This window comes from Lissotriton vulgaris, chromosome 2_1 (genome assembly GCF_964263255.1).
Source record: "Lissotriton vulgaris chromosome 2_1, aLisVul1.2, whole genome shotgun sequence".
Lineage (NCBI taxonomy): Eukaryota > Metazoa > Chordata > Amphibia > Caudata > Salamandridae > Lissotriton > Lissotriton vulgaris.
Genome location: NC_141687.1, coordinates 1,850,755,122 through 1,850,778,757, shown reverse-complemented (window position 1 = coordinate 1,850,778,757; position 23,636 = coordinate 1,850,755,122). Strand labels below are relative to the sequence as shown.

The window sequence follows — 23,636 nt, the reverse complement described above, 5'->3', positions numbered from 1 at the left end:
CCAGCCCCAGTCCGGCGCGTGGCGAGCGAGCGCAGCGAGCGAGCCTGACCACTACTAGGAGGGTTTGGGGGGGTTCTCCCCCCAAGAAATGTTTAGAAAACGACAGACCAAAATGGTGAATTTTACAGCACATTTCTCATTACATATTCAAATTGTATACGACAGATCTGTTCCATCTCCCACCCCTACAAAGCCGAATAAAAGCGTAGTAGCCATCTCCACATCTTGTTAGGGTGGACAGAAAACCTGTGGGCACCAAATCAAAAAAAATAATTATGATGATTGTCACATTGCCATGGTATTTAAAATGATCATTTGCCCTTAGAAGGGTAGACACTTCCTCTATGTCTATACGGTCACCTGCTATCAGCATATATATAATTTTCTACCATTTAACTAAGAAATCTGACCTGTCCCCAAGAGTTTACAGGAGGCAGTAGGTGGGGAAACAAGAGTCACTTGACAGCAGTTGCAATGGGCATTGGACAGGGTATCTCAGGAGGGGAAAGGATCTCCAGCCAGGAGATGACCGGAAAGAATGGCTCCTTCACACACACGCATATCGTGACCAAGGTAACTGGCCATGGTCTCAGTAAGATGCGTTTCAGCATATGCTGGTAATGGAAACCAGTTTCAAGAAAACTTAAAGCACCCTTTCTGAGGAGCTGTTAATAAATAATGATGGACGTTTTCTGGAACTTTGTTCGTAAATAGTATTTACACAATAAATGAAAAGAAGAACTACAAGGAAACACCTTTCAGTGGCCAACAAGTGTGCCTAAAATAATCATTAATGCAGGTACTGTTAAAGGAAAGAGGGTTTTCGGTCGGGTGCCCAAAATCTGTAAAACGTAAAAAGGTCCTAAAGAGTTTGGAGTTTGTGGGAGTGAGGGAAGACCACTGAAATGTGACAGATCTCAGTGGCGTGTCCCTTTTCATAATAAGCAAGATGTTTATATTGAAGATTGCAAGTGGCAGTTAGCAGGTCTAAGCTTTAATTCAGCAATGTGCACACCAGTAAAATGAGGGAGAGGTCACCAGATGATTTTATTTGGAGAAGTACAACCAACTGAGTTCCAATGCTCACATTACACAAAAAGTCTTAAAATGTGACACATTTCTCCTTTTAGAGTGTTGCTCAGGTGAAGAGATAGACAAAAAGGGAGCTTTTGCCAGTTCCTAATACATAGACTCTTGTGATCTGTAGCTAGATCTTTTATATTCCGTTTGTGAATCTACCCCACACGCTAAATACTGCCTTGTGCATAGAAGGTTTATCTGACTCCAAGGTAGGCTAAGCTTAATGTTTTTCATAAAACGACGATTAGAACAGACATAAAAAATACACTGCTTCAAACAATGCAAACCTCTTGCAAGTCACCAAAGAAACCATCACCACTCTCACGAATCATCAACCAACTCTTACAAAAGCCATTTGACTTCCTGTCCAACAACATCCAGAGTGGTCAACATGCTTCTTTTAGAGTCATTAACTCCATTTAACATCATCTTATTCTACAGGCGCAGCAAGACACATGTTTAACCTCACAGAGATGGTGCCCAGGCACCTGGCAAACAAAACGAGAGATGTTAGCTTATCACCAACAACATGCTTCCCTGACATGCTGATCTTAAAGAACAGAGGAAGAACAGTTATTTAAAAAGTTAAATACTTTTGCTTGATAATTTAACGCATGGGAACTAATATCATTTGAGTTCATTAAGGAAAGGCATGCTTCCCTTGACGTGTTCTATACTCAAACCCTTGGAATGCATATCAGAAATATTTCAGAGACTGCATGTGTTTGTAAATAAGTGAATTAGTAACAAACGTTATTAAGAGGCTTGTATTTGGAAAAACATTGTCGTAGAAGTGATGTGAAATTCCTATTACTTACAACGTGTAAACGAGAAGCGATTATATGACCTAGCTGCGAATCAAGATAGAGGCATTCCACCTCACATTCGTGAAATACGGAGGATGCAAACTGGGTCAGACAAAATTTTAATAATACTAGTAGGCTTAAAGAACAGAAGTACAAAGATCACTTGCCCATATTGATGGCCCTCAGGCCTCAGCCTAAGGTTGAACCGTATAATTTATTGCAGAAATGAACATGGAAAAGCAGTAAACCATGTTTTTAAATGTCCACTTAAAAATAAAATTCTTTAAGAAACAGGCAAAACTCCTAAAAGTAAGGAAAAAAGCACCTCACTAGGGATGACAGTCTTTGGAACAAAAAGACCACAGAAATACCAAATACTTCATAAGCAAAGAATAATTAATCTAAGTTAACAATGTGTGCTGCTAGTATAGCCAACCTGGCCTCATACATTCATAACACAGAAATACACAATATAGTGAATTGCTTAACTATAATATGAATAGTTAATTTTAAGTTATAGTGCAGCGAACACAGATTTGATGAATGGGCTTGATTGCTAATGCTCATTCAGAATAAAACAAGAGCTTGTCCCACACACATCTTAGCCTACTGGTTCACACAGGGCCACTCCTGGGGCCCAGACCATGACAGGTTACCCTACAGCTAGTGCAGGGGGTAGGATGCCAAGCAGTCAGTTCTCATCCAGACCTTGCTGCCCGCAAACTATTTGCCTCATTGGCTTGGATGCAATCATAGACCCGAAGCACAATCTTAGAGCTGGATTTACCAGGATTCACTCTACACAACACTGCACAAAAACCTGTTGTGTGTGTAAACGACCAAAATCTACATTGCATTATACCCACAACGTCATGCTCTGGTGTTATTGGACATACCAGTGCAATAACTGCAGCACATGTGTGACGCTGAGCACAATTTAGGATTGATCCATACCTCAAAGGCAAAGCAAGCAGTGCCTTGTGTACTGGAGGCAGCCCCTGGAGTACAGTTCTCGTCATGTAAATGACCGCCCGTGGGTAGATCGCATCATAGTAATTTTTGTGAAATGTACACTCAATACATAGTGTATCACAGGGTGTGTTTTTGCCATGGCTTATGCCTGGGTTTATTTGGCGCTACCATTGCATGGAAAGTAAGCAGGTACCACTTTATCTGATTTTACTTGCTATAGCTTTGCATGAAATCCTAGGATTGCCGGCACTTTTCCCACCAAGGTGTGCCCACTTTGCACAATTTAAAGGTGTTCCCTGCATGCAATGCGCATTTGGTGCTGTACTTGTGTCCTCTTTTGTTGCAAAAAATGGTTTGCTCGCAGACGTTGGTCAACTCAAGGCTGTCTTTTGTGCCACGGGCTAGGATAATGATAAATCTAGGCGCCAGTGCTCTGTTCATTTGGGAGAGTCCACCCATGCCACGTGTCCATGCCATGCGGCTAACTCCGAGTCAGTCTCAATGGCCCTTGGACTTGTGTCTCAATTTTCTCCCCTCTCACTGACCTATTGGCTGTCGAGCCCCACACCCTGGACTGGAGTCCCATAGCTTCACTCGTGCTTCTCAGTGAGCAGAGAGGGTGCTTGTGGAGGTGGATCTGTTTGGTCTACTGGCACTGGCAGTATGTACCTGCATTGCCTTGATATCCCGACCCCAGCCAGCCATTAACAACATGCGGTCATAGCTGCCACGGTTTCGGATTGCTTATGTGTGACAAGTTCTGAATTTCAGTGCAATTACGAGTGACATGTCAATGACAATGAGTGATACTTTCTCATGAGCAAAAATCAAGCAATGAAGATGAGGAAAACATAGAAATTACAACCATTTAAGCAATGAGAATCTCTAAGATCATCTTAAAAGTGCTTCAAAGCACCAGAAATGGAAGAGCTTGACATCAGTGTTTTAAGTGGGAGGAAAAAAAGTGTGAGTTTCTGAAAGGGGCATGCATGGCCAATGTAATTAACCGTATGGCTTACACACAAACTTCATTTCTCCAGTGGCAGCAACTTGCAGGAAGTATTACTTCTAAAACAATTTATTGCCAGTTTATATCACACTCCACAACTGGGGCAGAAATGTGCATGGTGCAATCACAAGAGAATACCCCGGCTTCAAGAAATGCGTACAAATTCGTGCAGAGTTTCAGTGGTAAAAAGGTTCCCCCTTAACTACTATGGCCTGAAACTCTTCCTATCAAAATGAGAGAATGAACTAAAATGTCCAGTTTACTGGGGCTTTAAAGACACTCCTATCTACCATTTGACTCACCTGGGGCACATTCGGATACCATTGGTTGGAATTAAAAAAACGTGAAGCACTATCCAGGGTACAGCGTCGAAAAGCAACACGTTGTTTATGTCTCAGTGTATGCACTCGAAAGAGTCATTTAAATAAACAATTGTCTAACTTTGGACCGAGAGTGCAGCAGCCAGCTCGTACAAAAAAGGGGAGATAGAATGGGTTTTTTCACTCAGTCTAGGGACTGTTAGATGGCTGCTATGCAGGGGAGTAACAATATCACCTCAAGAAAACCATGAGGGCTACACAGAAGCGAGAGCGTGTCTGTTATTTTGGTGAAACACAAGATGAGTGTTAAAAAGTCCGTTACACTCCGGTCAGTGATTGTGAAAGTTACAAGTCTGAGCCAGCCAGTGACATTTTGGGAGGCTTTACATAAGGTTGCCTATGACACAGCGCTACGCAATGAGATCACGGTGCACAATTAAAAATGCATTATTCTTGGAATAAGTTAAAATGCCATTGTTTTTAAATAAAGCCCAGAGTCAAACATTGCCTTTCAATTGTGCAAAGTATAGTTCTGGCTAAAATGCATTCATTTGTAAATCCGTTTTTTAAGTAGCAAATGGTAAGCTTTTATTTTCTAAACGGCAGAGTATTTTTCGAAAATAGAAACACCACAGGGGGGTGCCGATATACTGCAAAGGTAATGCAGCTTTTTTTAACGTAATGGCTAAAAATTGAACCATCATAAGTGTTTCCTACAGGTGGATCGGGCAATAAACATCTGGGTGAATGTAACTCGGGACATCCAATTGCCATCTCTCTGAAAGGACCCTACCCTCGGCAATGTTCACTGCATCGTAGAGTGAGAAATCTTACACGCACTCACTTCAAATGCACCGGTCATATGCAGACGTCACCCCAGTGTTCATGAGAGGCAGTCCGCTATTAATGACAGACAATTAAGTAGAATGAGATCTCATCTTACACGCACACTTTAAATGCACAGCGCTTGCTGCAGCAGCAGTATCAGAGTAATAAATCACGCGCTCTCCTAACATTACATTATGTGATTCATGTTGTTAATTTGACTAGTGGCTGGTTAACGTACGTTAGTTCTGGCCTTCTTCTGCCCCCATGCTGAGGAAGCATGACTTTGTAACTCTGCACCAGTGACAATTTGCCCTCAGCCTCTCAACGTCAGCCCTCCCGGACTCCCGCAAATAATTTGCTGGTGGGCAGCGTGACCATTTAGCTCCTGGCCTTGGCCCACATCGAGATAGACCCATGTGGGCTGGGCAGGTATTAGTGTGGTGCGAATAGCAGTGTGCTGCGGGGCGAGCACCATGATTTCCCGACCGCCTGCAAACCAGTGAGGAGCCATGCCAGTCGAATCTGTACCAGAGTAAGTCCTGCTCGCACCAACATTTAATTGCTCTCTGGAAGCAGGACATGACGTCAGGCGCCCTCCTGTGGTGCTACGGCCGGGCCAGCAGTATCCGCCGCATGTAGTTAATGTTAATAAATAATAAGCAGCCCTGCCCCTGCACTGCCCGTCCCGTCCCGATCACGGCCTAACCACAAGGCTTTTTGCTTTTAATTCCTATTTCGAATCCGGCCCACGCACCCAAGACTAGCTGCCCCATGATGCGCCAGAGATCGGATTACACTACACACAGCATGCAGTCGGCAATTTAAACGACTGAAACCGGACGGTTCTGACTAGAGACTCACCTGCAGAAAGGGGGGGAGGGGGGCTAGAAATTATTACATTCTCTTTTTCTCTGTTGTTGACTCACTCGTCTGTCGTCTCTCTCTGCCTCTGAGATCACGAGATCGATGCCTGCCTCCTTGACCTCGCACGCGCACTTTGTGTGAGCCCGGCCGCGCAGAGGAGACATCTGCGCGCGCAGCCATGGGGCAGCAGGTGCATTTATTTAATAATTTTAACATGGAATACTGCCAGCATTCGTACATAGCATTAATTATGCAGCAAATTTAGCTGCTGCTAGTGCTACTGGACTGACTCGGGTCGCGGACCGTTACCAGGGCCAGGGTCCAATTCCCAACCGGCCCCCTGACACAAAACCGGCCCCCTGGCACAAAACCGGCCCCCACCCCATCCAGCCTACCGGGGGATTGCCCGGTGCCCCGACTTACCAGTCCGGGCCTGGGGGGTTGTGTGTGTAGGGGGTTGTGTGTAGGGGGTTGTGTGTGTAGGGGGTTGTGTGTGTAGGGGGTTGTGTGTGTAGGGGGTTGTGTGTGTAGGGGGTTGTGTGTGTAGGGGTTGTGTGTGTAGGGGTTGTGTGTGTGTGTGGGGTTGTGGTTGTGTGTGGGGGTTGTGTGGGGGGGGTTGTGGTTGTGTGGGAGGTTGTCGTGTGTGGGGGGTTTTGTGTGTTGGGTTATGTATGTTGCGTTGTGTGTGTGGGGGGTTGCGTGTATGGGGATGTTTGTGTGACATTAATTCTAAAAGCATCTCAAAATAAAAGGAACACAAACATCGAGTTTGTGGAAAGAGAAAGCATATTGTAAGTCAAAGGGGCGCAGCAAAGCATTAACACAACAACGTTTTTTGATGTTCTTTGAAGGAGAACATCAAAGGGGCGCTGTTAAAGTTTTCGCGGATGAAAGTGACACATGTTCTTTGAAAACGTCCGACTTTTTAAAATTTAGAATTAATTATGCTTGAAGAAAGCCCCAGGGCAGTAGGGCGGGTACTTGTGTAGTTTGAGGAAGGCAGGAAGGAAGGAGACACATACACGCCTGCGCTGGTGTACGACGTCAAGCCCAGGGCATAGGGGACAAAAGGGGCAGTAGTCCTAGACAGGACAGGTAGGCCCGAAATAAGGGAAGAATTTGGTGGAAACTTACTATAAGGAGTAAAGTGTGAACCGACTGTAGAGCCAAGGGATGGGTTGAGTTATTTGATGGGAGTTAATGCTCTGCATTAGATTGTGAACATTGCCTGCTTAATTTGTATGGCTTTGCCAAATGGTGTGATTCAACAAACTCAACCTGCTTCTGGAATAAAAAAATAACTATTTCACATAAGACTGACTATGACCATTTTTTTGTCCAACTGCTCCAGCGCACCGCACTGGATAGCATCGTCATACGCTCCAGATTGCAACACATGCCTCATTTCCACTTGTTCTAAAACAGCATGATGAGACCATCTAATCAGCATCACTCTTAACTTTTGAGGCAGTAATTCGGTGGAGCTACAGCAGGTGTCGCTGCTTCAGTGTCTCAAATAGCACATCCTCAGGCATATTAACCGTTTCTTCCTTATCAGGGATAATCGATGACTATATGCTGTTAAACTTGATACAGATGGATGCGTTCGGTGTCAGAAGCTGATGTTTATCGCTGTAGGAAAATATTTCCTGACAATGCACAGAAATAAAGTCAATTTCAGAGTGTGTGAGCACTAGGCCCATGGGGCAAGGAACAGCTGGCAGATGCTTGCTGTCAGCAAATGACTTATCTACTTTGTCGAAGCATCTGTGGGAGGACAGGCACAAGAGTGTGCGAGAAGCACGGGGTCACAGCACCCCGCATGCGCCCGTGTTTATCGTTTTTTTTAAACAGTTTTGATAGAGAATACAACATAACCACTGAACTAACATTCTAAAATGTAGGAACATAGTAATAACCGGCCACATAGAACTGGTAATTAGAAAACGTTACTTAAAAATTTAATTCAGTCTACTAATAATCATTCTAACACGAGGAAGCTGGTGAAAATGAATGGAATGATTTTAGTGCGTACAAGACTGATCCTAGCTTGTTACTCACCATAAAAGCTCTATATTATAAAAGTTCATCATTCTGTTGACACTGCACTACAATAAAAGGTAGGTAGACAAATTAATGTGCGTGGCGTAGCCGGTTCTTTCAGTGTGGGGTGGCGAGCAGGACAAATCGAGCTGGCACACGGCTCTCATTTGGCCCCCGCTCTAGAGACCTCATGCTCGGTTGTTTATGACTGTGCATCACTTTGCGGATCTCGTTGAATAAATTCAGTTAGTGTCAGTGTCGTAGCAACTTGTTGTTGACCTTTAGCGCAGGTTGAACGGATGGCTTCTGTTCCAGTACCCCTCCCTCCCGCCTCGTTATCCTGTGTTTGTTTCTTTATGTAGATGATGTAAGTGCTTCTGTCTCTCCCCCGGGGAGGCGGGGGGTGTTCGCTACACGGTCTTGTGGCGGCTCGAGCACTCTCTTTTGGTGTTTAGCGAACCAAGCAAGGGTTGCATCTCCATGTAGGCGGCAGCGTCATGCGATTGACTACAGACGACTGAGGCCAGGAGAGCCTTCTGCCAGATGGCCGCCTGTCGAAGAATGCTTGACGACGCTCTGCTGGCTAGTTGCTCTACCGTGATATAGAACCAAAAAATACAAGTGGCGCGCCAGTCACGCCTGTGTGGGCACAATCATAGCTCCTCCCACAGCCTATTGGTGTTGATTACACGCTTGCAGTAAGTAATAGACACCAATAGGCCATGGGAGGAGCTATGCATGTGCTTCGGACAAAATGCATGCAGTCTTTTACAATAAGACGCACGCAAAGGCCAATGGGGGAGCTGAAAAGGAAACACACACACGAGCGGGTGCGATTCCTAGTTGACTGCTGAAACCCCGTTTTTCAATTACTAAATGCCTCGCGCTACGCGAAGCACTGCTGCGCAGTGCAACGCTAGGCGCGAGACCTAAAAAAACCTCAGAAAAAGGGAAGGTAGGAGAAGGTTGTGGAAAAAAAAAATGAAGGAACAAGCATTTGCAATGCAATAGGTCTCGCATTAGGAAAGTTTGAGCTATTGGTATTGTAAATGACACATTTTTTATTTATGTTTTGTTTTTGAAAATAGCTAAATTAATAGCTATGTCATTTACAATGCTAATAGTTATAACTGACACCTATAGCATTTGTAATGCAATATGTGTTGTATTTACGTGACTTACACGTATTGATATTACAAATAACAATGGCTTTTAATTTTTTCAAATAATTAATACTTAAATAAGTTATTGTAATTTATAATGGCAATAGCTTAAACTTTTGTAAATAACTTGTGAAGATTATGTTCAGTGTATTTTATTGTGGCGAAAATCCAAGAACAGAAGTGAAAATGTAACATCTTTTTGTTACATTTGTAATAAAGGTTGAAAAATTGACAGAACATATTTGAACCAGTTGTTGAATGGTTGCACAGAGGGTGAGGGGGTGAGGGTGGGTGTGAGGGTGAGGGGGTGTGAGATTGAGGGTGTGTGAGGGTGAAAGGGTTGTGAGGGTGAGGGGGGTGAGGGTGTGCCCTGAGGAAGAAGACTGAGCTACGGACACTGAGGAGTACGTAAGTGGATAGCTTGATGCCTCTGCCAATATCTTTAGAAGAAATTCAACAGATGACAGAATCCGAGGACTGCTTAAAGGTGGCCATCCATGCAGTGAGAGGCGGGCGGTGGGCCTCCCTTAGTAACAACTTATTCCAGAGGACTAGGGAAGTACAACAAATTCAGAGGTCCCTCCTTCATGAACATTTATGAGCTTGCAGAATCACCAGATGAATGCCTCCTCAATGGAATTTGACTGGTGAACCACAACGAGATGAAAATGCGAGTGGTACACCTTGCCAACAATGGTCATCAGGGTACAGTTAAGACTAAGAGTCTCATACAAATCAAAAACAGGTTTCCTCATCTATATGACAAAGTGGAACAGGATGCGCCAGGCCACAAGCCAATCAGAATCTCCAACGTTCGTCATCACTGAGGCAATACCTGAAGGCCCCTGGATCAAAACCAGTGCTGACTTTAGGAGTTTGCCTGACAGCAAACATGTGTTGGTACTAATTGAGGACTACTCAATATACCCATAACTGGAGGTAATGAACAAAACTGCAGCAGAGGAAACGATCCCCAAAATAAAAAACAAGCACTGGCGTTGCCAATAGGTCTCGCAGTAGGAAAGTTGGAGCTATTACAATTGCAAATAACAATGCCTTTTATTTTTTATTTCATTTTAAAAACATAAAGGGCTTTGTCATTTACAAAACCAATAGCTCCAACTTTCCTACTGCGAGACCTATTGTGCACTGCACATTGTGGGTGAAAGTGGCACTGCGTGTGTGTGAGTGGCTTTGAGTGAGTTGCGTTGCGTGAGTGAGTGGCGTTGTATGTGTGAGTGGCGTTGCGTGTGTGAGAGTGGCGTTGCGTGTGTGAGAGTGGCGTTGCGTGTGTGAGAGTGGCGTTGCGTGTGTGAGAGTGGCGTTGCGTGTGTGAGAGTGGCGTTGCGTGTGTGAGAGTGGCGTTGCGTGGGTGTGAGTGGCGTTGTGTGTCCTTAGTCATCAAGACACAGTTTGCAGGGTGTGGGCTTTTCTCCAGCAACCTAATGCGTTTTTGGGCATTGTAATGCTGGTTAATTTCAACTGAACCAATTGAAACTACTGATGGCTCGGGACTTGAAGCGGGCATCCATGGTGATATTACCCATCTGGTAACCTTTTTTCATTCTAATCGCTTTTGAACAGACTGATTTATTGTGCATAGGGAAGCAGGGGTGTAGCTACAAATAGTGCAGCAGGTGCTGTGGCACCAGTACCCAAGGGACCACTGAACCATAGCTATACCCTAGCTGAACCATGGCGATAGTTGTATACCTTCTTTCCTTGCACCAGGGCCCATAGCACCTTTGGTACGCCACTGTAGTGCAGAGATGGTGTATGTTTGTGTGTATAGTGTGTTATATCTCAAGGGGACAGTCGCGTTTGAACGGAATGTGTGATTTTTCTCTGGTTGTGTTTTTTTCAGCAGGTTGCTGATTGTGCAAGGAGACAGCTGGTTTGGAAGGGGCGTGAGGGCGTTTGGGAAGGGTGCGTCTGTCTGCAGTGGGTGAGGTTCAGCCCTGTGACTGCAGGGGCAGTGGTGCATCGTGATGAGGGTCGTGGGAATCCGGCAGTTCTTCTAGAAAAGAGGGCGAGGGGAAGCATGGTGCGGAGAGGGCGTGGCCTTTGAAAAGATGGATGGTGTGAGTGATGTCTGACTGACGCTGGAGTAAATGGCCACTCTAGCTGAAAGCAGCCACAGACGGGGAAGGGCTCTCGGGATTCGAAAAGGTGAGAGGTTGTCAAAATGTAAGAAGGAAAGTGAAAATTCAGATTTTCGAACAACTTTAAATCAACTCGTTTGCCCTTCTGTTTCTTAGTTGGGGTCCATAGCACCAAGAGGTCCCATTCAGGGCGCTGTATCGTGCTGCAAAATTGCTGGTGGAACAGAGGCTTTCGAAAGTGACCCCGAGAGACTGTGGGTGGAGGAGGTAGGGCGTCGGCGAGGGAGGCTGTGATGACAAACACTGTGGCGATGGCGAGAGACATTCTGGCGGCATGGGTGGAGGTGCGAGTTGAGGTGCGAGGACCTTTGGAGATTGGGGGCAGAGACTGTGGCGCTGTTGAGATGGCTGTGGTGGTCGTGGGTAGGCTGTGAGTAGTAGCGTTGGAGGGTGAGGGGAGAACTTGGGCTTCGGTGGTGGGGAGACTCTGGGGGCAGGAGAAGAAGAGAGCGGGGTTAGTGGAAAGTGGGAGCGGTGGTTTTGGGGCAGGGGTTGGAGAAGTGGTGGGGTGTGCGAAAGTGGGGTAGCTAGGAATGGGAGGGGGTCGGGTGGCAAGATGTATCGAGCACCAAGAAGCAGTGGTTAGGAGAGGTGGTGGAAGAAGAGCAAAGCAGAAGCCATGTGACGGAGCTGGGTTGTGTTGTTGGGACAGGCTCGGCAGTGTATGAGGGGAGAGGTCGGGGTTGGAGTGGGAGAGGCTGCTGCAGTGCATTTTTTGAATAGCACAGAATGAAAACAAGGCTGTGTTTGCGGGGAGATAGAGGGGAGGTGCTGGTGTGGGAGGGGGGAGGTGCTGGTGTGGGAGGAGTGCTGCCAGGGCAAGGCTGTGATTGCGTGGAGAGAGAGGGGAGGTGCTGGTGTGGGAGGGGGGAGGTGCTGTCGAAAGTGACCCCGAGAGACTGTGGGTGGAGGAGGTAGGGCGTCGGCGAGGGAGGCTGTGATGACAAACACTGTGGCGATGGCGAGAGACATTCTGGCGGCATTAAGCGGGGCTGTGGCATGACGCACAACGTTGCCCCCACTGCTGACTATGATGAGGGGCCACTGAGTCTTCCGTTTCTCAGTGTTAATTGCGCGTGTGGGCTCCTTACTGTTTGCCCCTTCCTCGGCCGGCCTCACCCCCGGGCCTAGTTTAACCTCCTGGGTTTTGGCTATGTTGGGGGGAGCCTGGAGCGTGATGAAGGCTGGGGGGGGTTCTTTTGCTGGGGAAAGTGATATGCCCGGTCGATAATTTGAGACTTTTGATAAATCGGGCATGAGTATGGCACTTGACATGGCGCCGGCGTGTGCCGTGGGTGGAGGTGCGAGTTGAGGTGCGAGGACCTTTGGAGATTGGGGGCAGAGACTGTGGCGCTGTTGAGATGGCTGTGGTGGTCGTGGGTAGGCTGTGAGTAGTAGCGTTGGAGGGTGAGGGGAGAACTTGGGCTTCGGTGGTGGGGAGACGCTGGGGGCAGGAGAAGACGAGAGCGGGGTTAGTGGAAAGTGGGATCGGTGGTTTTGGGGCAGGGTTTGGAGAAGTGTTGGGGTGTGCGAGGAGAGCGAAAGTGGGGTAGCTAGGAATGGTAGGAGAGGGGGGGTCGGTGGCGAGATGTATCGAGCGCCAAGAAGCAGTGGTTAGGAGAGGTGGTGGAAGAAGAGCAAAGCAGAAGCCATGTGACGGAGCTGGGTTGTGTTGTTGGGACAGGCTCGGCAGTGCGGCAAGGCTGTGATTGCGTGGAGAGAGAGGGGAAGTGCTGGTGTGGGAGGGGGGAGGTGCTGGTGTGGGAGGAGTGCTGCTAGGGAAAGGCTGTGATTGCGTGGAGAGAGAGGGGAGGTGCTGGTGTGGGAGGGGGAAGTTGCTGGTGTGGGAGGAGTGCTGCTGGCGGAGGAGAAGCCTGATGCCGGATGGGGGCGGGAGAGCCTGGGAATGCGAGAGGCTGGGCTTGCATGCGATGCGCGTGCATGTACACGTGAACTGCATGAAAACCGCAGGGCTGAAAGCCCTTAGTTTGACGATGTTTTCGCCACTTGAATTCTCGCTCCGCTCGATGCGCTTGCGCACATCGATAGGTCGCGAGACCTAAAAATAATAGCCATGTGTGGCCTCTCCACAAATTCCTCACCGATGGACTTCTATTCCAGAGTCAGGTATTAGCAGACGACTTCCGTCGCAATGCATCAAACACCACATAATCACACTCAGGTGGCCACAGGGAAATGGTCTATGCAAACATTACGTCAAGGTGGTCTGCATCGCAAAAGCCAATTCTTAGCATGCAGAATGAACGATACACCGTTCTAATAAGAATAATCGCCAGACACCTCACAGTCCCACCCGAAAAACTCCAAGTCAACAGTGCTTTGGGTGGAAAGAGACTCAATATCACACCACTCCTGCTGAATGCCAAATCTGGAGTACGAGCAAATTACCAAAAGGAAATGAATAAACTATTCAACAATGACGAGTGAAGGCATCTAGTCTGACAATAGGAGACTGTGTTGTTCCAAGACTGCCAGGCAGACAGCAAGATCTGGTTGTCCTTCGAACCCAATCTGTGGGCGGTATCCCGACGATGGGGCATGATGGCGACAGTGAAAATGATTTTGCCATCATCATTGCTCCAAGAAATAACATGGAAGAAATACCCTGAAACATGTCATTATTCTGGAGCTTCAGAAACCTGAACTCCTCCCTGGAAAGTCAAGCTGAGGAGGAGCATCAGAGGCTGTAGGGCAAAGAGGGCACATAACAGCCAATGAGTGAGCAAGACATGAGTGGCCACCGCAATCAAAGGCCAACTCCACTAAAAGAAGAGAGGGACAAGACAGAGTGGAGCAGAACACAATGCGGAACCTGACAGCTTAGTGGACTTTGTTGTTCATAGGGCGATCACCCAAGGAATTTCCAGTGGGCCAATCCTACACATCCCCAATAGTTCTGAGGCTATGAACAATGTAGACTCCTGAGGGTGGCATCACTATGGATGTCCACACAGAAAGGTTTAGATGGTTTGTTGGGGGTTTGTTCATTTTGGAGGGGGGGGCTTGTGGGGGGATTCGTTGGAACACTATTAGTGAGGTGAGGTAAGTTAACATAAGTTATAAAGTATATAAGTTTTAGCTGCATACCTGTCTCGATAAAGCAGCCTTTTGCAATTAAATTGGCTTGGTTAGTCTGCACCATCTCGCATTGATGAGGATGGTGGAACGTAATGTTGAAGAGTGTCGAATAGTTTTCCCAATGATGCAAGTGGGAGAACTCTAATCCCCCGCCCCCCCAATAAAATAATCCACATGATAATCGAAATATAATTTTTTTTTAAAATAGAGAGGCCGGAAGCCTGTGCACTGGTCTCTAAGACGCACGCGTGACCCTAACACTGTTTGGTGTGTTGCCCATGGCCCAACGCAGACCACATACACCTCAGCACTATGCAACATTTTTAATGTGTTCAACTCCGCATATCTCGGTAGCAATGACAGTAAAGTGAAGGAATTATAGGCGAGGTGTCAGCGGGGGACTTTAAAGATCTTGTTCGCCGGTTAGCAGGAAACGCAGCAGCTTTTGGCAGAAAACAGGACGCGGCTGGGGAATTAGCAGGAAGCCGGAAATGGTTAGCGGAAGAGGATTTCAGGAAGCGGTTCGGGTTGGCAGAAGTCACTAAAGGACAAAGCGGCACGTAGTTAGCAGGACACTGGATGGATTTAACATGGAGGAGTGAGAGATTAGGGATGGGGTTGGCTGGAAGCGCTGTGGTTTGGGAATTGAAAACAATACGCAGCACATGAGCAGATATATACATGCGCTCGTCTGAAAGAAAAAAAAAGAATTGAGGGGCTTTGAAGGTGGATTGAGGTAGCAACGCACTCGTTAAAGTACAGGGAAGACTCGAAAGAGGTGAGGGGTATGTATGATGGGAAGAGGTGCAGTGCAGATATGCACCAGAAACTAATGGGGGCAGGGTAGCTGGTCAAAGTTGATGCCAATCTGCAGGCAGACTAAAGTGAAAGCGAAAAGTGCAGGGCAAGCGGGTGATGCAGAGGAAAAGGGCAGCAGCGGGAAATAGATACAGGACAGAGCCCAGGGCAAAAACTGCATGGCAAAGTCGGGCAGCTTGGCAGTGCAGAGAAGGAGGGGCGGGGCAGGCACGCGGTTTAAGGGAAAGTTGTGGGCCGACTGACAGCACTGAGGATAAGTTGCAGACCGGACAGACAGTGCACAGAATGAGTTACAAGACAGACTGACAGTGCAAAGAGGATAAACTGACAGCGCATATGATGGCGTGAAGGGCGAGTGGGTACTGCAGAGAAGCATGGCCGTCGGACAGTGCAAACAAGCTCTCAGCATTGCTGTGGCGGGAGCTCATTCCTTTGAAGTCTGATGCCGAGGCACAGACAAATGGTGGTGTGCGAGCGACTTCCTTTCAAGTGTGATGGGGGGCAAATGGTGAGAATGTGCCCGGCGCACATGCACTGGCCATAATCCGCATTCCAAAGCCCTCTTGGAAGCCATTCCTGGAGCCCCTACATAATTCTCGCCGAAGCAATGCGCAAGCGCATTGGCTCAGCGAGACCTAAAAAGAAGCAGAAAGCACTCAGAGAACCTACTTTGAATGGACCACCAATCTGTTTTGCATGGAGTGAAGCAGGCTGCTGCAGTCGTAATGGCGAAGGAGAGCAAGCTGCAGACAGAGTCAGAGCTGCGGGCAGAGACTAGTCCGCAACAAAGGAAGCTTTCCAAAAGATCCTCAAAAGTCGGCTGTGAAACCGCAACAGATGACTTTTGAAGGCCCTTTGCTTTCTGCCAGTGCCATGTGGGACGTCACTAAGGCGGTCGGCTAACACAAAAGAGGGCTGCTGGAGAACACCTAGTGAAGCTGCTATCTTGCAAGGTCCTGCAGCCCTCTATATTTAATTAATGCAATTTTATATACCGCGGACTGTTATAGGTCTAGTTGTTGAATGTGGCAGTCAGTTCCTATTGGTTGCTAGGCGCGCGGACATCTGTTAGGACTAGCGTGTATATAACTGACGTCATAGAGATAGATCTGTGAGAACACTCCGTGACTCTGCGCAGTCACCGCTCATCGCACAAGCTCCTTCACTTTCTGAATAAAGTTCTTAAATTAATTCTTCTTTTCTGAAATTTCTACAACTTTATATCACAACATATGGCGACGAGGGCCGGGATACGATTAAATTAACGAGCTTGTGGATGGGTCGTCTTTCGACAGCGTGTTCATTTCTTCGAGGCAAGTGACGATATTCATTCTTTTGCTTGAGTAAAGATTTTATTCTAATTCCTTCTTCGTTATTTTTGGGCATGCTGTGAAGCGGAAAAAGGTTCTTCCCGCATGAGGCAGTGTTCGACAAAAGTACATCGCGTGGAAACATTCGCACTCGCCAAGCTGATTCAAGATTACTTTCAGGCAAGTTCAGAGCGCTTTTTCGTTTCAACAGAAAGATTGTGCGTTTTCTTTGAATTTCTGTGTTTGCAGCGTGTGAGGCGAATCAGGTGAAGTGAAGTACATTGAAGCTTCAGTCACAGTTGAAGATTACGTCAGTGCAACTGTCAACTGTCAACCGCCTCAGCTGAGCTGTGCGGCAACCAGTTACTCTGATCAAACGTCATTACGTCTATTACGTAGGTAACGCGACGCCATTTTGGGTGCAGAATTCACATTTGAAACGCACAGCCTCGCCGTTACGCTCACAGGATATTCAAGGTACTAACAGTGAATTGCATTTGTTTTTAGTTTTAGGCGAAATATAGAGAAGTCAATATTCCGTATCACTTGCTGCCAAAGAAATTACAAGTTCGTCGGTGTAGGTAAAATGGATATGGGGCATTGCCAGTAAGACAAAACGCCTGTGTCAATTAGTTATTTTCCAGAAGAAATTGTAGGTCATCTCATTCATTTGTAAAATTGGAATTTGTTGTTGTTTCTGGGAACTAAAAGACGAGAAATAGTTTCTAGAGCTGTTAAATACGTTCCACTTTATGATCACATGTAAATGCAGGTTAGGTCAATTATTTTTCTATTGAACAATCATTGTTATTCTCTACATTGTTAAGTAAAAGCCAGTTGGATTTAGCATTTAGGTCTGTCAGCAGCAAGTTAAGTGAACAAAAGTCACAATTTCAACGCTTAGCAGAACACAAGGTAAACTATTATATTTGTGTAGTTTATAAGTTAGATACCGTCAGAATTCCTTATCTTGAGTAAATAACGCTTATTATCTAAAGTGAACTGTCAAATTCTAATTGCACATTTTTTCCTGTCAATGCGAAGTGAGTACTCTTTAACTGTATAGAACTGTTCAAGTATTCTATTTAAATCCAATTATTAGTCACAATTGATATCAGAATTAAAAGAGAGTTGGGGGAAGAAAATCAAGTCATGTCCAGTGAAAGTATTTTCGATGCTCCAGCACATTTTCTCGAAGTTCCTGGTAAACCGGTGACGAAATGGAAGATTTGGTACAAGGCTTTCGAAAATTATTTAGTCGATTAATGGTAAGAAATTTGACGCCGAACGAAAAAAAGCTATTCTTTATGGACTCTTAGGAGTTGCGGGCCAGGAAATTTTTGAAAGCCTACCAGAATATGAACCTGTTCCGGGACAGTTCACTCCCCTTGATAATTTTCAGGAGGCAGTGAAAAGATTAGAAAAACAATTTGACGAAGAAGAGAACATTATGGTGGGCAGACATCGTTTTGCATTAAGGAAACAATTAGAATCAGAAAATGTAGAGTAGTATATTGGGAGTTTAAGAGTGTTAGCCACTAAGTGCGATTTTGTTGATATGGCAGATATGTACATTCGCGACCAATTTGTTTTTCATTGTTTTGAGCGTAAAATTCAGGAGCGATTACTGGCCTGTAAAAAACCTAAATTTTCTGAAGTGGTAGATATTGCCAAGGGCATTGAACGGTCACTTGAAGGCAGAAAAGATTTAGCCAAGGTAAATGAAGAACCTTGTTCTAGTGTGTCTTACGTAAACGACAGAAGGCGAAGAGAATATAGGAACGAAAAATCCTACAGTTCTAACTCTAATTCAAATTCTTCCCCCATCGTATGTTTCAGATGTGGTTCCATTAACCATAAAGCTGATCCCATAAGTTGTCCAGCAAGTAAAAAAAGATGTACTAGCTGCCTAAAGGTAGTCCATTTCGAAAGCGTTTGTGGAAAATTTGACCAAAAGTACAACAAAAGAACAAACATTAATGTAGTAGATGATTTTGATGAGAATATGTGTTCCAACATTGTTATACAACCTTTTCCACTGTGTTAGATTATGGTTTCAATCATCTCTATTCTCTTCCATCAGATACCAGTTATGAATCATCTACTGTATAAGTAAGTCTATTTAAAATCCTGATCTGATATGGTGTAGGATATGTTTCATGCGGAAAATAGTAAGTCATACCAACATATCGGGCAGATAACTAGTACAGCAGTTCAGAAAAGTTTATAAGAAGTTTGATCCTATGAAAGGTTTAAAATGATAAATTTGTCCATTAGACTAATGTATTCATTTCAAACATAGATGGTTCTATACTGGGCTAAGAAAGAATATTTGTGGAAATGGAAACCGGACAACAGTTCAAGGGATGCTTCCTGTTTAAATCACCTTGCAAGCGGCCCAAGAAGTTAACGGTCTAAAGGATGGCTGCTCGGTTGATGCACCCAACATACTCTAATTGCCTAGCGATCTCTCCTCATATCCTCCAAAAACAAAGAACTTATTGGAAGAACGCAGAGCTCCTCATGAACATTGTTGCACTGGTTGTGGCTCCTTGCGACTATTCAAAAGACAGCATACGAGAAACAAGCGTCATTGTTTATGATGTAAGGGAGGGAGATGTCTGTCATGTTGCCACTTATAGATTGAATTAGATCTCCTCAAATAGGTTGGGGGACACTATCTAAACCGGGCAATTTTAGTTTAACATAGTTTTAGGGTCATACCTTTAGAAACTCCCCTTACTCAACCCAGCTGAATGGTACCTGGTGTATTTTATATTAACGCTTACTTTTTGCTTGTTTATGTTAGTTTTCCTTATGTGCTTAGAGGGGTGTAAGGAGTTTACTATTGTCATCATTAGACCAATTCAACTGTTACAATTAAAGTGCATAGTTCATTTAATTAATTCTCCCATAAAAAGGGAGATGTTATAGGTCTAGTTGTTGAATGTGGCAGTCAGTTCCTATTGGTTGCTAGGCGCGCGGACATCTGTTAGGACTAGCGTGTATATAACTGACGTCATAGAGATAGATCTGTGAGAACACTCCGTGACTCTGCGCAGTCACCGCTCATCGCACAAGCTCTTTCACTTGCTGAATAAAGTTCTTAAATTCATTCTTCTCTTCTGAAATTTCTACAACTTCATATCACAACACAGACACTACCCAAAGGAGTTGGCGCGCTTCACAATAGAACAAAGTACATTACATGAGGAAATTTACATACTTACACGTTACAGATACAGACTAGATAGATGAAAAAAGTATTCTAACAGGTGGCAGTCACACAAAAATCGAAAACATAAGAGGATTAAGAGATACAGGCATAGATTACATATTTACAACATTTTACGAACTTCGTTGAGGGATGTAACGGGAGTGTTTAACCCCTTCACTGCGGCGGCTATTCCGCTGCAGTGCTAAGGGGGCGGGGCGGCCGCATGCTGGCGACGGAACCGCTCTGTCACCAGCGTCGGTGGCGCTGTGCTTATGACGGAGCGGTTCCGTCATGGCCCGCCCCGCTCAATAGAATGCTCAGCGCAGGCGTGGAATTCGCGCCGCGCCGAGCGGGCCATGACGGAACCGCTCCGTCATCAGCACAGCGCCACCGCAGCTGATGAAGGAGCGGTTCCGTCATCAGCAGGGAAGGGGTTAAGGACCCTCGATTAAAAATAAAACAGAAGATTGCCTGCAATATCCACGGCCCGCTGGTGGCCTGTATTACGAGTACCACGGTCTCTAAAGAATCCTTTATGTTGCTAGTTCCGGCCAACGTTACAGGCTTCGAACGCAGCACGTACCACAATTGTAAAAAAATATTTTACTGGAGCCTTCCTTCTCTGACCTTAAACTGCTACAAACAAATGTTGTCATCATTACACCGCTCCGTGACACGAGGATAAAAGTATTCAGTTCTGGGCTTTAACCTAATTACATACAGCTCAGTGCGGCAAGGTAACCCTACTCAAAATTAAATACTTTTCCAAAACTTTTCGACCCCCCTCACCCCCCCCCCAAAAAAAAATACTTGGCGATTTCATACCTTTTCCTCAAAAGAAGTTCAGGGCTGGAGATATAATGGTAAACAGCCTCCTGGAATATCTGCATACATGCCGGATACAGGCGGGAGACTCAGGATTTTTAAAACCAAAAATACTTTATTTTGGCTGTTTCCCTCCGTAAACTGCCTGTACATTAATGGAAGAAATACATTCTCCAAATTATTTTATTAAAATCTCTGACGTATCTATTGTAAAATGTTGGCACGTAGTACGTAATTGGGGGGGGGGAGGGGGACATGGTTTCTCCAAATATTCTAGAGCTAGAATTAGAATGTAATCTTAATGTGCACATCCACGCCCATTAGGAACACATGATTTCGACTTACTGAGAAACGATGCGAAATGTCGGACCTTTATTTCCACAGGAAAAGTTTGTTCAGACACGAGGCTCCGATCGGGGATTGCTTGAGCGCCCACTCTAAAACCAGGCCCGGAGAAAAGTGGTATCCGCCCACAGACTCCGGAAGCAGTTCACAAGATAGACACTACCTTACGCATGCGCTTCTGCCATGCTTGGCGTGGGAATGGCGCAGTGTGTCCTGGGATTGTTCTAGCTGCTAGCAGGAAGGAGAAGCCACAGCTCTTGCTGAAAGGAGGGGGAGCCTCACACTGAATGTCGCTCATGCGGTTTGTTGTCACTTGGGGCAGTTGAATTGTGCCCTATGCCCGAACTGACCCCATCATAAGACCGTCACAAAGAGCTTTACCTGCGGGTGGGACTAAGTCTAAGCGACGTGCAGTTAGAGGAATAGTTGGTAGTTGGACCTGTACATACCCTGGAATCATCAATGGTGCAAAGTCGGTATTGCAAGGATAGGTGCAAAAACATTAGCGTAAAAGACACAACAAAGGGGGGTGCAAGTATAATTCCAAAGTGTGGAGGTAGGAGGGGGAGAAGACTGGATCCAGGTTTCGGTGGCAGGGGTTGGGGTTGGGAGAAGGGGTTTAGAGGTACAGCCATAGAACCGCTGGATGGAGGTGCTAAATGGTATTAGAGGGAGCCTGCTGATCAGCTTGTAAGGGGTGATCGGGGGATGCAAGTACAAGCTCATCGCCAGGCGTGCAACGCCCATAGGGTTCAAAGGCAGTGCTTTAAATGGGGAAAAATAAGTGCAGGTACTCATTAAAATGAGTTAGAGGTGTAGCAAATGGGCGGGGCTAAGGGCAAGATATGACGATTCATATAAGTGCTACTGGGCATCACCTTCAAAAACCAACTCAAATTAAGCACTGGCAGGATTTGTGATGGTGTGTGGGCCTAGACTTTGGCTCTCTGAGCCTGTCTTGATTTTTAATTGTAAAAAAAAACACGCATGTAGTTTTTTACCGGAGCTAAGTTGACAATAATTACTTACGTAAAGTCTTCTCTTTCTGTGTTAGCCGAGCATGTTCAACAAGGCCCGGTACAGGAGGAGGCAGAAGCAGACATTCACTGGCAGATTCACAGTGAAGTGCATCCCAGGGGTCCCATCCAGCCCAGCTACGGCAAAAAAGTGCCTACGAGGCTGTCCCAGCAATTAGATATATGTAATGGCAGGTCACCACTGCACAAGACGGCGAAGGATACAAGAGGTCCAAAGTTAAGGCATATATTCGTAATTGAAAAAAGAAGGCACAGTGATATTTATTCGCCTACCTACCCTCACCCACTACGTGCATTTCTGTAGCACTCATGACACAGGCAGTGTCTGAGGGGTGAGAACAACTGAGGGCTCCGCCCTGTCGTGTCCCAACCCACACATACACGTGGACACTGACTTCCAGTTAGGAGCTCTTTATTGATGCTTCATACTTGGTCCCCGTCCCTACTCTAACTGCCCTTTCCTGTTCCTGACCCCACCTCTTCCCCTCAGCCCACCTAGCTCCTCCCACCCCAACTACTGGACCGTCAACAATATAACATCTCCCCCTTTCTTAACAAAACAGCAAAGTGAAATTAGTCCATTTCAACAATCAGTCTCTTTGGAGGCTGTACCTGTCGTCGTGGGCGACCTGAGGTGGTCACAGCGGTCTCGACCACGGGTTCTGGTTCCATGCAGGGTGCCGAGTCAGGTGTGCCTGTTTCGGGGTGCTCAGAGTTCTCCGGCACGGAGGCAGGGGGCGTGCAGTCACGCTTCTCAGGAGGGCATTTCTTAAAGTGGGATGCGTTCCGAGTGACCCGCCTGTTCTCTGACTCCGCAGTCACCATTGTGCCCTTCTGCTGCACCACTGTAAGAGGTTCGTTTCTGAAACGACAGTCAGTTTTCTGGCGCTGTTCTTGTTTAACAAGGACTCTGTCGCCCTCCTTGAGGGAAGGGGATCGGGCCCTCCGTTTGAGATCAGCATGTTCCTTCATCTTCTCCTTGTGATGTCGATCTGTTGCAGCCATGTCTTTGATCTGATGGTCTGAGAGGGGCTTCCTCAGTGCGCCTTCCCAGGTTGGGATCCGAGTTCTTGGTGTCCTCCCGAGCATGAGAGTGGCAGGGCAGACACCCGTCGTGGAGTGGGGAGTGGTTCGGTATGCACAGAGGACTTCATTCAATGCTGCTTGCAGGTCCTTTTTTTCGGCAGTGGCCTGTTGGAAGGTTTTCTTGATGGTGGACATGAAACGTTCGACAGTTCCATTGGCTTGTGGCCAGAGCGGGGTGACCTTACGGTGTTGGAAGTCCATCTGTTTCGCAAAGTCACTGAATTCGTGCCCGTTGAATGGGGGCCCATTGTCCGTTTTGATGAGTCTGGGAACACCCCAGGTTGCGAAGACTTCCTCAAGTACTTTAAGGGTACAGGCGGCATTGGTGGACGGGATGAATTGAGCCACTGGAAACCGGGAATATTCATCTACAATGGCGATCACATATTTCCCTGATTGTAGGGGCCCGTAGAAATCCATTGCAACTTCTTGCCATACACCGTCAGGTAGCGGGGTCATTTGGAGCGGTGCCGGCGGCGTGCTGGGACCAGTTAGCTGACAGGGATGACAGTCCTTCAGAGTGGCTTCGACTATCTGGTCTAGCGCAGGGAACCAGACGCGCTCTCGGAGCGCTCTCTTGGTGGAGACGACCCCACGATGACCTTCGTGAGCTAGATCAACTACGCCTTGTCTGAGGGTGGCCGGGATGAC

At 46.4% G+C, this 23,636-nt stretch overlaps 1 protein-coding gene across 2 annotated transcripts in view; it reads right to left on the bottom strand.

Annotated features, from left to right (window-relative positions):
- Nucleotides 1-21,016, bottom strand: part of LOC147733403 (zinc finger MYM-type protein 1-like) — a 77,940-nt gene extending 56,924 nt beyond the window's left edge. Inside the window, exons 1-2 of one of the 2 annotated variants that reach the window (XM_086958024.1) lie at nt 20,863-20,978; nt 20,518-20,662 (exon numbers count right to left, since the gene is read on the bottom strand). The gene's annotated coding sequence lies outside the window, so the exon portion shown is untranslated. Of the gene's footprint in view, nt 1-20,517; nt 20,663-20,862 lie in introns of both variants that reach the window. The other variant, XM_086958023.1, reaches the window with a different exon arrangement.
- Between the last annotated feature and the right edge of the window lie 2,620 nt (nt 21,017-23,636).